This window comes from Ambystoma mexicanum, chromosome 5q (assembly GCF_040938575.1).
Source record: "Ambystoma mexicanum isolate Mex_15411 chromosome 5q, UKY_AmexF1_1, whole genome shotgun sequence".
Lineage (NCBI taxonomy): Eukaryota > Metazoa > Chordata > Amphibia > Caudata > Ambystomatidae > Ambystoma > Ambystoma mexicanum.
This window is the reverse complement of record NC_090933.1, coordinates 1260265869-1260282807: the sequence shown is the minus strand read 5'-3', so window position 1 is coordinate 1260282807 and position 16939 is coordinate 1260265869. Positions and strand designations below refer to the sequence as shown.

The window sequence follows — 16939 nt, the reverse complement described above, 5'->3', positions numbered from 1 at the left end:
ACATCGGCCTGCGCCGTTTGCGGAGAACCGCGCGTCACTGCGCGCCGCGGATCCCGTGATTCCTGTCTCATAGCAACGACGCAACGCTTCGGTTCCGTACATACATCACGTGACTTCTGCCGGATGGATAAAGGACGCTTGGAAACAGAAAGCGTTGCTTCACAGCTGTTCTTCGTCTGGATCACGTGTCGCCCACTTCTTCGTTCCAAGGAACTTACCCATCGCCTGACCACGGTTTGCTTCACGGATTGCTACGCTTGGCCCTTAAACTGTTCTTGTACTCTGGATTACTGGTTTTGACTGCTACGCTTCGCCCAAACGGACTGCTCTGCTTAACCCCTTTATCTACCTGGATCGTATGTTTTTTGACCTCGGACTGTTTGGTTTTCTTCCACGGATCACGTACCAATTTGGGATTACGGTCCTGCACTAGGTGTTCACCTTGCACACTGCCTGGCCCAACAGCCGTCTAAAGGTCAACGCCTCGTCGGCCTTTTTCAGAACCACCTTCATATCCTCACAGGTACATTGTGTTCTTGTATTTGACATTCCGTATACTTTACCTCGTCCTGCATTCTAACCATAATTGCACCTTGCCTTGCAGCGCTCAAGGGGTTCTTCCGGCTGTGTCCCACTGTCACGGATGGCACTCTATAAAGAGTGGCACAGGACACCCAGAAGAGTTTGGGTGCTGAAAATAAGTGGACAGACAAGTACACACACAGCAGAACGGAAATAGAACGAAGAGTAGGAAAGAGTAGCAAGGGAAAAGGTACAGAATGGATACCCTCTTGGGGTGTATGCAGAATAGGAAAAGAGTATCGAACCTTGGAAATACTCTAGCCTTCTGCACAGTTTGCTATAACAGAGGCCCACGCTGTTTGCTCATGACTTGGAACAGCAGCTATGGGTGTCTGTAATGTAGAAACAAGACAAAGGAAGGGGCAGAGGTTGACTGATGGGGAACCAACAGACAAGCTCTGGAACAAAGGGTCGACAAACGGTACAAGAGATGTTACAACAGACAAATCCAGGAAAGGAGGTGATAGCAAACTAGCAGAAGGAATAGAAGGGAAAGTCGAGTAACAGGATAGGATAGCAGAGGACAGTAAGGTACAAGGTAGAGAGCTCAGAGGAGCAGGAAAGCAGTGAGTAAACCTACAGGAGTAGGATGGTAGGGTAGAAAAGCCAGAGGAAAAGGGTTTAGGGCAGCCGGAAAGAGGTAGGCTGTAGAGCAGGGAGCCCAGAGGACAAGGGCTAAGGCAGCCGGAGAGTGAGGCAGGCTGTAGAGCAGGGAGCCCAGAGGATAAGGGCTAAGGCAGCCGGAGTGTGGCAGGCTGCAGAGCAGGGAGCCCAGAGGACAAGGGCTAAGGCAGCCGGAGTGAGGCAGGCTGTAGAGCAGGGAGCCCAGAGGACAAGGGCTAAGGCTGGAAAGCAGCAGAGCTAGATCAGCTGCAATGTGGAGGGCCCGCAGGTCAAGGGCGGAGGCTGGAAGGCAGCAGAGCGAGATCCGCTACAACGTGGAGAGCCCGCAGGGCAAGGGCGGAGGCTGGAAGACAGCAGAGCGTGATCCGCTGTAATGTGGAGAGCCCGGCAGGGCAAGGGCGGAGGCTGGAAGGCAGCAGAGCGTGATCGGCTGCAATGTGGAGAGCCCGGCAGGGCAAGGGCGGAGGCTGGAAGGCAGCAGAGCGTGATCCGCTGCAGGGTGGAGCAAGCAACAAGGCAGGGAGCCCAAAGGGCTAGGGCTGTAGGCAGCAGGGTGTAACAAGCTGTAAGGCAGGGTCCCAGCAGGAGAGAGGATAAACAGCATACAAGGATCCGAAGACACTCGCGAAAGGTGGAGGAAGGACTCTCAATGCAAGAGGCCGAGTCACTGCAGACAGCAGCCTTATATACTGCCTAGCCCAGCACAGAGGCAGGCCAATTGGTTTCACCTGGCGAATCACACCTGCAGGCAATCGGCCACCGCCCTTTCTGTTCCTGGGCTGGTGGAAGCAGGACCAGACTCTAAGGCTTCTGGGGGGTGTAGTTCCATAGAACTCCAATAGGAAAGGCCAGAAAACAATTCTTGCGGCCAGGTGCATTATGGTATGCGTAGTTAGATTACCATAATCATTAATTAGTAAAGTCCAAATGGAGCAGAAATGGATGTGCCCATGGCGCATGCATGACAGTATGCCCCTCTCCAGGCCCCTCTCCAGGCTCCCTGAAGACCGACCTGTAGGAAGAGTGTCTGTCCCACAGTACAAGAGTCTTACTCCAAAAAGACACATCATGAGGCACCAGAAACGAGTTGTAAGGTGAGAGTCTTGAATGACGGAGCCGGTACCAATGTTCTGAACCTTGGATGTAGAATTCAGAAAAGATGTAGTCTTTGGAACACAGACCCCAACTGTGTGTGCATGAAGAGAGGAACTGTGAAAAACTGCTGCAGGCTCCAAGATAGATTTTTCCTTGATGGGCAACAGTATGATGCTGGAAAGTGGAGCCATAGGTACAGCAGAGTTGGTACCTTTAGGAAGGTTTTCCAAGACATCCAAAGTAGTAATGACAACATCAGGGTTTGCCATAGAGAGTTCAGAGGATACAGCAGCGGTGAGATCTTGGATGGCTGTAGGGGGTATCGAGGCTGTAACAATTAGGTGTGAGGGAGCCATGAGAGAGCCAGCGGGCTGGAAAACACCTGAGACTGGTAGAGTAAAGTCTGGCAGTCTTAGTGCTATGGATATACCAGCAGGAACAACTGGAGTAGTAGTTTCAGGTTTCACAATAGCTATAGCGACCTCAAGATCTGTAGTAGGGACTTCAGGAGTCTCAAATGTGTCCGGGGGTTTTGGAACCACAGCAGTAGGCAGATCATGAATAGCAGTTGGAAGTTCGAGTGATATAGCAGCTACAGACAAATCAGGTGTTGCAACTACTGGTAGATCGGGTACCACAACCACTTGCGATTCAGGGGGTATCGAAGAAACAGAAGATGTTAATTGTTCGAGAGTGATGTCTGATAGCACAGCCGCACTTTGGCAAGCCCCGCTTGCCACTTCAGCATGCTCGGTGTGAACTGTGCCAGTCTCTTCAGCTGCTATAGACATTGCAGAGGAGGTTGTAGGTGTGAGAACTGGACGATAGGCAAGGGTGAGGGCGGAACCATCCTTTGACTCAGAAGAATTTTCAATCAGAAGACCACCCTTGTTTTGTTGTGTAATGGCTGTGTGCGTGATTTGACCCACCGGAGAAGTTAATCCTTTTCTGTCAGTACAACAACCTGAGTTTTTGCGGCTGGAAGGTGAAAGGGCTGTGTCAATCTCTAGAAGGGATACATATGCAATATTTAGGTCTTCCATCTGCTTGGTAAAAGTCTGTATACTTTTCTGTATGTCAACTCCAGGCCTTATCATGTCGATCTCTAACGAAAAGATGTCAGGTGTTGGACATATTGTCAGAAGGTCTGGTGACTTGTGTCCCTTCATAAGATTCTTATAATACAAAGAAACAAAGTCGTCATAGAGGTCTTCGGTCTTTCTTTTAAGGCGTAGGAGTTGTTCGTGTAGCAGGTAAGTATCATTAGATTGATCCAAAGCTTCAGAAGCTGGTGTGGCAGAAAATTCGGTTGTAGCAATGGGAAGACAGACCTTAGGGTTATTGCGATTAGCAGATACTGGGGAAGCATTAAGACAACCGATGGTTAGTATAGGTCTTTTGTACCCAGAACCAGATGCACAAACCTCAGGATCATGACTGCCTTGTCCTGACAAATAAGGGTTTCCAACATTCTGGGGAGCTTGCCAAGCAGATCTTGCGCATATCACACTGGCAACGGCGTATTCAGGTTTAGATTCTCTGACAATGAGTGATATGTCCTTAGCTGTGGCGGTGTTAGCAGGCTTGTCAGAAGACGCAGGAGAGTTTTCCACTGTCTGGTCTAACAAGATCTGTAAGAATTCATTCTCTTGCTGTAGCTCTGCAACAGATAGGGACTGCGGATCATAGTCGCAAATGTCATAATAATTGTACATGGAAGAAGGGTCAGCTAGCCAGTGAGTATAGTACCGTGCTTGTAAATCTTTGTTTACTAAGGCGAGTCTGTCCTTCAGACTAGGTTTCTTGTCTGCTGTCTTTAGGGAAACCATAGGTTTATGCAAAGGTTTCTTAACTCGAAAGGAAAGCATCTTAGGTCTGTGTGTGCCTTTCCGGCCAATGAAATAAGAAATTTTTGGCTCTTGCATTCTGTCACGGATGGCACTCTATAAAGAGTGGCACAGGACACCCAGAAGAGTTTGGGTGCTGAAAATAAGTGGACAGACAAGTACACACACAGCAGAACGGAAATAGAACGAAGAGTAGGAAAGAGTAGCAAGGGAAAAGGTACAGAATGGATACCCTCTTGGGGTGTATGCAGAATAGGAAAAGAGTATCGAACCTTGGAAATACTCTAGCCTTCTGCACAGTTTGCTATAACAGAGGCCCACGCTGTTTGCTCATGACTTGGAACAGCAGCTATGGGTGTCTGTAATGTAGAAACAAGACAAAGGAAGGGGCAGAGGTTGACTGATGGGGAACCAACAGACAAGCTCTGGAACAAAGGGTCGACAAACGGTACAAGAGATGTTACAACAGACAAATCCAGGAAAGGAGGTGATAGCAAACTAGCAGAAGGAATAGAAGGGAAAGTCGAGTAACAGGATAGGATAGCAGAGGACAGTAAGGTACAAGGTAGAGAGCTCAGAGGAGCAGGAAAGCAGTGAGTAAACCTACAGGAGTAGGATGGTAGGGTAGAAAAGCCAGAGGAAAAGGGTTTAGGGCAGCCGGAAAGAGGTAGGCTGTAGAGCAGGGAGCCCAGAGGACAAGGGCTAAGGCAGCCGGAGAGTGAGGCAGGCTGTAGAGCAGGGAGCCCAGAGGACAAGGGCTAAGGCAGCCGGAGTGAGGCAGGCTGTAGAGCAGGGAGCCCAGAGGACAAGGGCTAAGGCTGGAAAGCAGCAGAGCTAGATCAGCTGCAATGTGGAGGGCCCGCAGGTCAAGGGCGGAGGCTGGAAGGCAGCAGAGCGAGATCCGCTACAACGTGGAGAGCCCGCAGGGCAAGGGCGGAGGCTGGAAGACAGCAGAGCGTGATCCGCTGTAATGTGGAGAGCCCGGCAGGGCAAGGGCGGAGGCTGGAAGGCAGCAGAGCGTGATCGGCTGCAATGTGGAGAGCCCGGCAGGGCAAGGGCGGAGGCTGGAAGGCAGCAGAGCGTGATCCGCTGCAGGGTGGAGCAAGCAACAAGGCAGGGAGCCCAAAGGGCTAGGGCTGTAGGCAGCAGGGTGTAACAAGCTGTAAGGCAGGGTCCCAGCAGGAGAGAGGATAAACAGCATACAAGGATCCGAAGACACTCGCGAAAGGTGGAGGAAGGACTCTCAATGCAAGAGGCCGAGTCACTGCAGACAGCAGCCTTATATACTGCCTAGCCCAGCACAGAGGCAGGCCAATTGGTTTCACCTGGCGAATCACACCTGCAGGCAATCGGCCACCGCCCTTTCTGTTCCTGGGCTGGTGGAAGCAGGACCAGACTCTAAGGCTTCTGGGGGGTGTAGTTCCATAGAACTCCAATAGGAAAGGCCAGAAAACAATGCTTGCGGCCAGGTGCATTATGGTATGCGTAGTTAGATTACCATAATCATTAATTAGTAAAGTCCAAATGGAGCAGAAATGGATGTGCCCATGGCGCATGCATGACACCCACGTCCGAGTTTGCGGACTTCCACCTGTGGCTTCAAAGATCACACAGACAGTATTTCTGGTGTTGCCAGTGTGATACTTGGGGACAGAGGGGTTGCCCATACTCTGCACGACCATCAACCATCAAGTTTGTAACAGACTGTGAAGCCCTTTTTGGTCGTCCAGAGTATGAATCCCTCCACCGGGGATCCTGTGACCGCCTTGATGCAGGCAGTGGCGGCCCTAAGGACCGACATGGCCGCCGCCACAGCAGCCATACATCATCGCCTAGACGCCATACAAAGCACCCAACACCCTTTACCCGCAGACGCCGAGTTTGGGGACCCAACCTCTCCAGACCGACTAGCACCTGCTCAGGCCCCAACTCCCACTCCCGTGTTATTCCCGACACCCGTTCCCCTTGCCGCTCCAGAACGCTACCAGGGGGACCCCCGGAAGTACCGTACATTTATTAATCAATGTAAGCTGCACTTCTTGTGCAGACCTTTGGCTTTCCCCGATTCAGTCACCAAGGCCGCATTTCTTCTGTCACATCTGTCCGGGGTGGCAGCCACCTGGGCTAATCCAATGCTGGAGAACGACCATCCCGCCTTGTACGATTTTGATCTTCTCATAGCCGAAATGGCCAAAGTCTTCGACACTCGTTATAAGGCCCACTCAAGGGACCTGGAACTCTTGGATTTGACACAAGGGAAACAAACACTAATAGAGTACATCACACGGTACAACCAGCTGGCCGCCGAGACCTCCTGGCCGGAGGAGAAAAAGGCTATCGTGTTTTATCGTGGGCTATGTAACACCATGAAGGATGCACTCTCGGTGATTCCTGCCCTTCCTGCGGCCTTCACGGATCTAGTGGATCTTGCCTTACAGGTTGACGCAAGGCGATCCGAGCGGAGGGCAGAAACCTCTTTCACTAGCCAAGCAAGCCCAAGCACTTCTAACACCGCTTCTGAACCTATGCAGATAGGGGGCATCCGGAGTCCATTAACATCATCCGAACGTGAACGTCGGAGGGCTGAGAACGCCTGTTTCTATTGCGGGTTGAACGGGCACTATGTAAGGGAATGCCCCCGACGCCCCAAGAACAAGACCCCGGGTTTTCAGAAGGCTCGCCCATGATACAGGGGGCACCGGCGAGCCTGTCCATGACCCCCGCTGAACCCGCCTTCGGTCCCATCAGACCGGTGGTAGTACAAGCCCTTCTGAAACCCACTAGAGAGATCGCACACATCGTACAGATAGTGATTGATTCCGGGGCCACTGGTTGTTTTATCGACATTGCCTTGGCACATCAACTCAATCTGCCCTTGGTTAGAAAAGAACACCCAGAACCCGTACACGCGGTTGATGGCACTTCCCTATCCTCCGGCCCAATCGAGTTCCAGACCGCTCCTCTGGAAGTAATGATACAGAGTACCCATAGGGAAACCATGTCGTTTGACCTTATCACTACACCTCAGTTCGGCGTCATCTTAGGGATACCCTGGTTACGACAGCACAACCCCTTGATAAACTGGGGGACGGGACAAGTCATATTTGAGTCAGAAGTATGCCAACGCTTTTGTCTCACAGAAAGGGATTCGGTCTCCACTCCTGCTACCGTTCTTAGTGCCATGGCTTCCACCCGCATTGATGACGTAGCCTCCGACCCTGTGCTCACGCATACCGTGGGGGCCGTCATGCCAAACATACCCGCTGACTATCACGATTTTCATATGGTGTTTGACAAAGCTACCGCAGAAGGGTTACCCCCACACAGACCATACGATTGTCCGATAGATCTGGTCCCAGATGCTCCCATTCCCAGGGGTAGGATCTATTCGTTAACCCAGTCAGAGGAACGAGCTCTCAAGGAGTACATCCAGCGGGCATTACAATCAGGTCACATCCGTCCCTCCTGTTCCCCTGCTGCTAGCCCGATATTTTTTGTACCGAAAAAAGAGGGCGATCTTCGCCCTTGTGTGGACTACAGGAGGTTGAATTCCGTCACAGTAAAAAACAGGTATCCCCTCCCACTCATCTCCACGCTGTTGGACAGATTGACCAAGGCATCCATATTCACCAAGCTGGACCTAAGGGGGGCATACAACCTAGTCCGGATGAGGCGTGGAGATGAATGGAAGACGGCATTCTGTTCCCGACAGGGGTTATTCGAATATACAGTGATGCCCTTCGGGCTTTGTAACGCCCCCGCAACGTTCCAACGATTTATCAACGACGTATTTTCTAGTATCTTGGATACGTTCGTGGTGGTATATCTGGACGATATATTGATATACTCATCCTCTTTGGAGGAACACGTCGGTCATGTTAGGGAGGTCCTCTCTCGCCTCAAGGCGAACGCCTTGTTCGCCAAGCCCGAGAAATGTCTGTTCCATACAAAGGAGGTGGAGTTCTTAGGCTTTCACATCTCCCCCGGAGGGTTATCCATGAATCAGACCAAGGTACGGGCTGTCACGGGGTGGCCGACTCCCGCTAACGTCAAACAGCTCCAATCCTTTCTCGGCTTCGCTAATTTTTACCGGAGATTCATCGCCGGCTTCTCTTCTATTGTTTCGTCTTTGACCGCTCTGACCAGTCCTCTCGTCCCGTTCACCTGGACCCCCGTACATCAGGAAGCCTTCGAGACGCTCAAGTCCAGATTCGTTTCTGCTCCTGTCCTGCAACACCCTGACCCTGGTCTTCCCTATGTTCTGGAAGCGGATGCCTCCTCGTTTGCTTTAGGGGCGGTGTTATCTCAGCCGTGTCCAACCACGGGTAGCTTACATCCAGTAGCCTTTCACTCTCGGAAATTCTCGGCTGCCGAGACACACTACACTGTGACCGAGAAAGAGCTGTTGGCTATTAAAGATGCCCTCCAAACATGGCGACACCATCTTATGGGAGCAAGATATCAGACAGTGGTTTACACAGACCACAAAAACCTGCAAGACCTGGCCTCCCTAAAATGTACTAACAGCAGACAAGTGCGCTGGCATTTGTTCTTTGCTGCCTACGATTTCGTTGTTAAACACAGACCGGGTCGTATCCACGGCAAGGCTGATGCTCTTTCCCGTTCTCCTGGTGGGGAATCACTGTCACTATTTCCGGACACGCTGTTAGGGAAGGGCCATGTAGTATGTTTGTGCACACCATCCCCACCCATGCTCATCGCCATCAGACAATGGGTTTCCAAACATCCTCATATGCTCACCGAATGGGACATAGCCCTCCAAGAGGGGTTGCCGTTCATCCAAGGCAAATTGTTTCTCCCTACATGTGATGTACGTAACCAGGCGCTTGCCTGGTCACATGATGCTGCTATAAACGGCCACCCTGGGCAACAACGCACCCTGGAATTGCTACAACGTTGGTGCTGGTGGCCATCCATGAGGAAAGACGTAGAACACTATGTAAACACCTGTTCGATCTGTGCCCAGTGCAAAACACGCAGAGGACGACCCCTGGGATTGCTCCTACCGTTGCCCATTCCCCCCAGACCTTGGCACATCATCTCCATGGATCTCATCACGGATCTACCCCGCAAACAGGGCTACGACACCATATGGGTAGTTGTTGATTCCTACACCAAGATGGCCCGTTTTGTTCCCTGTACGGGCATCCCCTCAGCTCCAACCCTGGCCCGCCTGTTCTTTAGGTCGATATTCTGCCTTTTCGGTCTGCCACAAGTCATTATTTCAGATCGTGGGACCCAGTTCACGTCCTGTTTCTGGCGTGCCCTTACTAAGCTCCTGGGTATTGATGCTCACTTCTCCTCGGCCTATCACCCAGAAAGCGATGGGCAGACCGAGAGGGTGAATCAGGCCCTGGAACAATACCTGCGCTGTCTGACCCTCCAGTACCAAGACTCCTGGTTCAATCTGCTCCATCTCGCTGAATTCGCTTACAACAACTCCCGACATTCAGCCACCGGTTTCTCCCCTTTCTACTCTATGTATGGTCAGCATCCGCGTACCCTGCCGCACCCTGATTTCTCCTCTGCCACTCCGGCTGCCAATGCCTGTGTGCGCGATCTGGCCGGGGTTCATGCACAAACACTGGTTCACCTCCGTGAAGCCCAGACGGTGATGAAGACTAAGGCGGATCGGAGGAGAACCGTGGCACCGGAATATCGTGTGGGCGACCGGGTATGGCTGTCGACTCGACACTTACGGATACCTGGTTGTCGGAAGCTGTTACCACGTTTTGTGGGTCCCTACAGGGTCGCCGGAGTCCTGAATCCTGTGGCTTTCCGCCTCTCTGTTCCTCCTGCTTGGCGAATCCACCCTGTATTCCACACTTCCCTCCTCAAGCCCTACCTTGCTCCTACTCGTGTCCTTGCTCCGCCCGCTCCTGTCTCTGTGTCCTCTCCAGACGTATATGAAGTCAGTGCGATACTGGGTTCCCGTTTCCATAGGGGTCGCCTCCAATATCTGGTGGACTGGCTGGGGTATGGTCCCGAGGACCGCTCTTGGGTTTCTTCCCGGGATGTCCGGGCTCCGCGGCTTGTTGCGCGTTTTCATAGGGATTGCCCGGCTTGCCCACGGGGTCGTGGGCCTTTGAGGGGGGACTCTGTCACGCCGACCACACGATCTAGGTCACGCCCCTCCCCGCACACAACTCCCATTCACCCTGCTACCCGACATACAAGATCTGGCACACGTACCCCTCACTCCCGGTCACAGAATGTTAGGACTGGCATTTACCGCCCTTCACGTCTGTGGCAGCTGAACTGGAGGTTGTTTCCACATCATCACATCGGCCTGCGCCGTTTGCGGAGAACCGCGCGTCACTGCGCGCCGCGGATCCCGTGATTCCTGTCTCATAGCAACGACGCAACGCTTCGGTTCCGTACATACATCACGTGACTTCTGCCGGATGGATAAAGGACGCTTGGAAACAGAAAGCGTTGCTTCACAGCTGTTCTTCGTCTGGATCACGTGTCGCCCACTTCTTCGTTCCAAGGAACTTACCCATCGCCTGACCACGGTTTGCTTCACGGATTGCTACGCTTGGCCCTTAAACTGTTCTTGTACTCTGGATTACTGGTTTTGACTGCTACGCTTCGCCCAAACGGACTGCTCTGCTTAACCCCTTTATCTACCTGGATCGTATGTTTTTTGACCTCGGACTGTTTGGTTTTCTTCCACGGATCACGTACCAATTTGGGATTACGGTCCTGCACTAGGTGTTCACCTTGCACACTGCCTGGCCCAACAGCCGTCTAAAGGTCAACGCCTCGTCGGCCTTTTTCAGAACCACCTTCATATCCTCACAGGTACATTGTGTTCTTGTATTTGACATTCCGTATACTTTACCTCGTCCTGCATTCTAACCATAATTGCACCTTGCCTTGCAGCGCTCAAGGGGTTCTTCCGGCTGTGTCCCACGTCCGAGTTTGCGGACTTCCACCTGTGGCTTCAAAGATCACACAGACAGTATTTCTGGTGTTGCCAGTGTGATACTTGGGGACAGAGGGGTTGCCCATACTCTGCACGACCATCAACCATCAAGTTTGTAACAGTTGGACATGTGAACGGAAAAGGAAAAAGTAGGGTCAAAAATTGCACATCACTTCAGGTGTTGGCGAAGGTGCTGTGGAAACACTCGTTTGGTGAGTTTGGACTGGTCCCTCAGAGCTTCTCAAACGAAGTTGTTGTTTAGGGCCTATTGGACGCCGGAGAAGCTATTCAGGAGACAACTTTTGGACAATAATCTTTGCTGGAAATGTAAGTGTTCTAGAGGATCTCTGAGTCATTTGATTTGGTCCTGTCCTAAAACGATGCAGTTCTGGGAAAAGGTATGTGAAAGATTAAGTTTGGTCTTAAACATTGCAATCCCCATGAATGCCTCATTGTTGATTTTAGGCGATGATTCTCTTCTGGAGGAAGTTGACTTTGGTAAGAAGGTTTGGCTGCTACGTGCATGTATGGTTGCTAAAAAATTCATTTTGAGGTCCTGGAAATCGAGTAATTCTTTCAACATTGATGATTGGGTGGAGGAGCTTCTTACAATTTCGACATTTGAAAGAGCTATTTACAAACTTTCTGATGACATTGACAAGTTTTGGGACATCTGGGGCTGTTTTCTTGACACCTATGGGTAAAAACTGAACTTTGATCTGGAACTATGTATATACATCCTTGTACTCTACTGTGTGTATGTCATCTATAAGATGTGCATTGGTTGTTTTATAATTGAATTATTGTATGGTTCATGTAATTTCTTTTCTTGGTCCTTCTCTCCTACATTTGCTCTCTTTTTTCCTCTCTCTTTCCTTTCCTTTTTTCTCTCTCTTCTTCTTCAACCGGTTCTATTTTTAATACGCTGATGGTTATTTTTAAATTGGTTGTGATACGTTGCTTATTTACATTGTATTGATTGGCTGTGTGTTTATTGGATTATTCATGTTCATGATTGTTTATGTAAAATAAAAAGTTAAAACAGGAAAAATTGCACATAGATTACAAGTTGCAGCAGAATAAGAAAGAAACGACGGAAGGGGGGGGGATAAGGCTGTGGGCAAGTGGAGGGAAGAATGGAAGAGTCTGAAAAAAACGAGGACTTCAGTTTTGGTGGGGTTTAGGTGGAGAAAAATGGGAATATATCCATGATTGGCAGTGGAAAGACCAGCAGAGACACTGGAGCGAAGACAACTGGCCAGAAAAGGAAAAGAAAAACTGCATAAAAACAGGAAGATTGAAAGAGAACATAGAAGAAAGAGGACTAGTGTGGAGCGGAAAATAAAAGGAGGGCCAAGAACAGAACCTTGAGGAACACCATATGGAAGGGGTTTGTTTTAGAAAGTCATAATTCTATTAAAGACCCAGAGACGAAGTATTACACTTTACTCTTTAATTTACCCCTTGAGAAGCAAAGCACAGGTTTCATTCAAGTGACTAAACATCAAAGAACTTCTATTTCCACGAAAGACAGACTCTTTGTTAATGAAACTTGACTGCTCCAGACATGTCTCACGTGGCTCAGCCCATCAATCAGGGCGCAGTCCACAGCATACACCCTGCCAGTCCATCATCATCATCTTCTTTCTGATGCTGCTCATGTTTGTAGAAACTGAAAAGCCAACGTGGCTCAACGGAACTATCGGAACTGTTAATACCCAAGGTGGCATGATTCTTGCTTCTGGTCTATGCCCCTGCCCAACTAGCATGTAGGTCCTCAGGAGCCGGTCATCTTAGCATCTGCACCTGAAGGGGAACATACATAATAGACACTCAGTAATCACTGGACGGGCAATCGCATACTTAGTCGCTTCTGCACCCATCAGCAAGCCTTGTTGTTTGCACTGCTGCAGAGTCATGCTGCTTGGCTTAGCTCACGCCTGCTCTTCTTAACTGCTCAGTGATCGTGTGGGTGGGAGAATACTTTGCCTTTGTGTCTTTAATAGAATTATGACTTTCTAAAACGGTAGTATAGAAAATCGGAATTCTATGCCAAGACCCGGAGGTTCGTTTTATGCTCGTTTAAAGCTTACTTACCACCATCAAAGCTACCTGATCAACTGGTTTGAAATAAAAGGTCTTGAAGGTCGATGCATTTGAACAATCCGCTGTGCATCTGATATCTTGGAGCTGTGCTCTGCAAGTGAAAGCTTTCAAAGCCATGGCGCCACGCACCAAATGTGCTCCAAAGCATTCCACATCTCTGCCAGCTTGGAGAATAATCCACTTGACCCAGCGGGCCAGGATGGCCATCGACACTGCCAGAAAAGGTTTGTGCAGCACGATGAATACTCTGCTCTCCCCAGTCAGCCTGAGGGATGCAGTCCTTGCCTCGTACTCCTTAAGGCTTCTGACCCGGCACTTAGGTTGTCCCAGAAATTCGGGAAAGGACACAGACGGTAGCTGTCTTGGTCCTTCATATCACGTGAAAAGTCACTCCTTCTGGTGAAAAAGACTTACTAACCATTTCAAGAGCTCCCACGTCTCAAACTCTCTTGCACGCTGCTAGACATAACATTGCTAGCTTTGCGGAAAGCTCCTTCCTGGATAGGTCTGGGTTTTCTGGCCATTTTTGCAAGAACCGGTGGACTACGTCCACGCCCCACACATGTGAATATTTCAGTTTAGGCAGCCGGATGGCCTTCACTCCTCCCCTCCCCCTTCCCTTATTCCAGCCCTTCCGCCCTGACCTGCCCCCTCCCACTGCACTTGCATGGTCTGAATATCACATGGCCTAGTAGGACGATTTATTTTTATTTCTCCTCTGCCCTTCCCTTTTGTCTTGTGGTGCCTGGAAACACGTGTGTATAGGCGCCTTCCAAACGGTATCAGGTAATAATATCCCTATGTATATGGTCTATGATCGCTGTATATAATGTTGCCGGGAAAAGGTTGTGGCGACATTATATAGGTGACCATATATACAGGAACAGGGGGAGCAGGGGTTGCGGGGGTATCCCCCGCTCCCCTTGGAAAAAATAAAAAGGTTTTAGGGGTTGCAGGGGGGTCCCCCAAATACTCCATTTAACAATGTTCCCTCAAAAAACAGACATTTTCCAGTGATTCTTTTGCATGGCGTTATTTTTGAGGGGAGATTATTACATGGAACCTTACAAATGTCCAATAAATCAATACATTTGAGCAGTCTGTTATTCAGGGCATGCTCACCTATCAGAGCACTCAGCACCTGCTTGTGCTCCGCTAGAACGGCCGACCTATAGGTGTTCACCGTTATATATGCTTTAACCTGAGCTGCGAGGGCAGCTAGAAAATGGACGACGTGGGCGATATGTGCAGAAGCGGGATGGACCCTCCTCGCAAGACACCAATGGTGCCATTTAGCCCAGGCTATCCTGTAGAATTTTGTAGTGGTGAGCAACCAGGATTCTCCGATGAGTTGATCAGCCTCTCCCGAAAGGTCTGGCTGTCTCTGGGTACTCAGGAAATCACCCAGGCCATCAGCCTGAGAGTCCCCTGTAGTACTAGCTGGTGCAGGAGTCCTATAGGATCTCTGTTCTGTCAGGCAATAGGACTGGAGTATCCCAAGAGAGATGCAGCAGGTTGTGGAACCAGGCTTGACTCTTCCAGGCTGGCGTGACTAGGATCAGCTTCGCTCTATGTCACCTCACCTGTGCCAAACTCCTGCCGATTATTGCAAAGGTGGGGGGAACGGCATAATATGTGCCGGGCCCCCACTGTTGTAGGAAGGCTTCTGTTGCAGCAGCCTCCGGGTCAGGCCTCTAGCTGAAGAAATGCGGTAATTGACAATTTAGTCTGGACGCGAAAAGATGTGTCTTGCAAGGCTCTTTCAGATTTATCAGGCTGAGGAATATTGTTTAGTTCAGCTGCCAGCCGCTGGAATCCCTAAAATAATGAGTCTCGATCCGTGAATTGGTTGGCCAACCCGGGCAGGGACTCTGCCATGACGCCGATTCTCTTGCTCAAGCAGAGGTGCCAGAAAAGTCCATGGCTAGTGCTGCTAACAGTTTGGACTTTGTGCCACCCAGTCGGTTTATATATCGGACGGCTGACACATTGTCTATCTTCAGCACAATGTAAAACTGCACTCCGTCCTGAGTCACACTTCTGATTGTGAAGGAGCCCGCTAGAAGCTCCAGGCAGCTGGCTCCCCATGTCGACCAGATACCCCAGGTCGAGACCGTTCTGCAGCATGCTCCACAGCCCCATTAGGCTGGCGTCTGGCTTTATAACCAGGTCCAGGAGAAAAACGAAAATTACCTTTCCGTTCCAGGCCTCCATATGTTGGACCCACTAGTGCAGCTCTGTCTTTGCCTCCTGTGACAGAGACACTCTCTGTTCTTAAGACATCCCCTCCCTGAGGTGCTATATTTTCAATCGCTGTAGCGCCAGGTAGTGTAGAGGTCTGAAAATAAATTGAGGAGAATCTCCCCATCATCCTTGACAGTTCCCCCGGGGACACCTGGTCTTTGTCCAGGACTAACTTGAAGTCCTTCCTGATGTCGTTGACTTTCTTCAATGGCAGTCACAGGGTCCCTTGCACTGAGTATACTATGAAACCTAGAAACTCCATTCTCTGGATAGAACAGACTTCAGACTTCTCCCCGTTCACTAGGAAACCCAGGTCTTGGCTTGGGCGACTTGTCAGGGTTCTTTGAAGAGCTCTAGTCGAAACACTTGCACTCCTGACAAGACTCTAACGTCCCCAGTGATCTCTTTCCACCTCTCCAAGCGTGTTGCTAATCAGCTGCCTACAGAAGGAAATGCAGCGCTTGCTATGGGAGTGTGCACTCTCAATTGAGTGGGGTGCTGGAGTACCGCTGGTGCCTCACCATCCACGTCGTCTGCCCCTCTGCCTCTCCCCCGCGTGGGCAAGAAAGGATTGGGTTTCCTGGACTCCTGGTAGAGCCAGGAGCCTGGTAGGAAGGCGTTTGACCACCTGCTCAGACGGAAGAGCAGCCTTGTCCTCAGAGGTGCCCAACAACTCTTGCCGCAAAGACTTTCTTGAAGGATGCTTGTGCCTTGTCGAGGGCCGCGGATACATGGACAAATTTCGACATGTGTTTGATGGAAGCATCTCCAAAGAGGCTACCATTTGCCGTGGTGACGGCCTCTGAAGATGCCAGATCTCCCAATTTCATATCAATTTTTACCAAGATTGACCTACGACGTCAAGTCAAGTCAAGTTTTATTAACAAAGAGACTGTCTTTCGTGGAAATAGAAGTTCTTTGATGTTTAGTCACTTGAATTAAACGTTTTGTGCTTTGCTGCTCGAGTGGTAAATTAAAGAGTAAAACATAATACGAGTCTACGGATCTTCACGCACATATGCCTCTGGGTTCTGAGGACCCCAATATAAATTTGTAAAGTTGACATAGAATTTAGACCAGCAGAGACCGAGTAATTGAGAATGAAACCATTGAAGAAAGAGAGTCCAAGAGACGTAAGAGAGGAAAGAAGAGTAGGATGATAAACTGTGTCAAAAGCTGCAGATATAGTATGAGAATAAGAATGGAGGAAAGTTAAATGACGAGCCGAAAGTAGAGAGTTGGAAACATGAAGGGCTGTGTGAAAAGGGCGAAAGACAGGTTGTAGCGGAGGAGGTAAAGTGGGAAGATTAGGTAACAACATTCTTAAGAGTATCGCGTGTTTAAGTAAATTGAAGAGCAAGGAAAAAAGAGAGGTAGAGAGTGGAACCAGAGGGGTTTTTATTTTTCGTATGGGGGGGGAGAACAATTGCATGCTTTAAGGTGGAAGGTGCATGAGCTGAAGATAGACAATTTAATTTAATTTGTTAAGGAG

At 50.0% G+C, this 16939-nt stretch overlaps 1 protein-coding gene across 1 annotated transcript in view; it reads right to left on the bottom strand.

Annotated features, from left to right (window-relative positions):
- Positions 1-16939, bottom strand: part of C5QH8orf82 (chromosome 5q C8orf82 homolog) — a 348224-nt gene that overhangs the window by 330539 nt on the left and 746 nt on the right. The gene's annotated exons all lie outside the window — the stretch shown is intronic.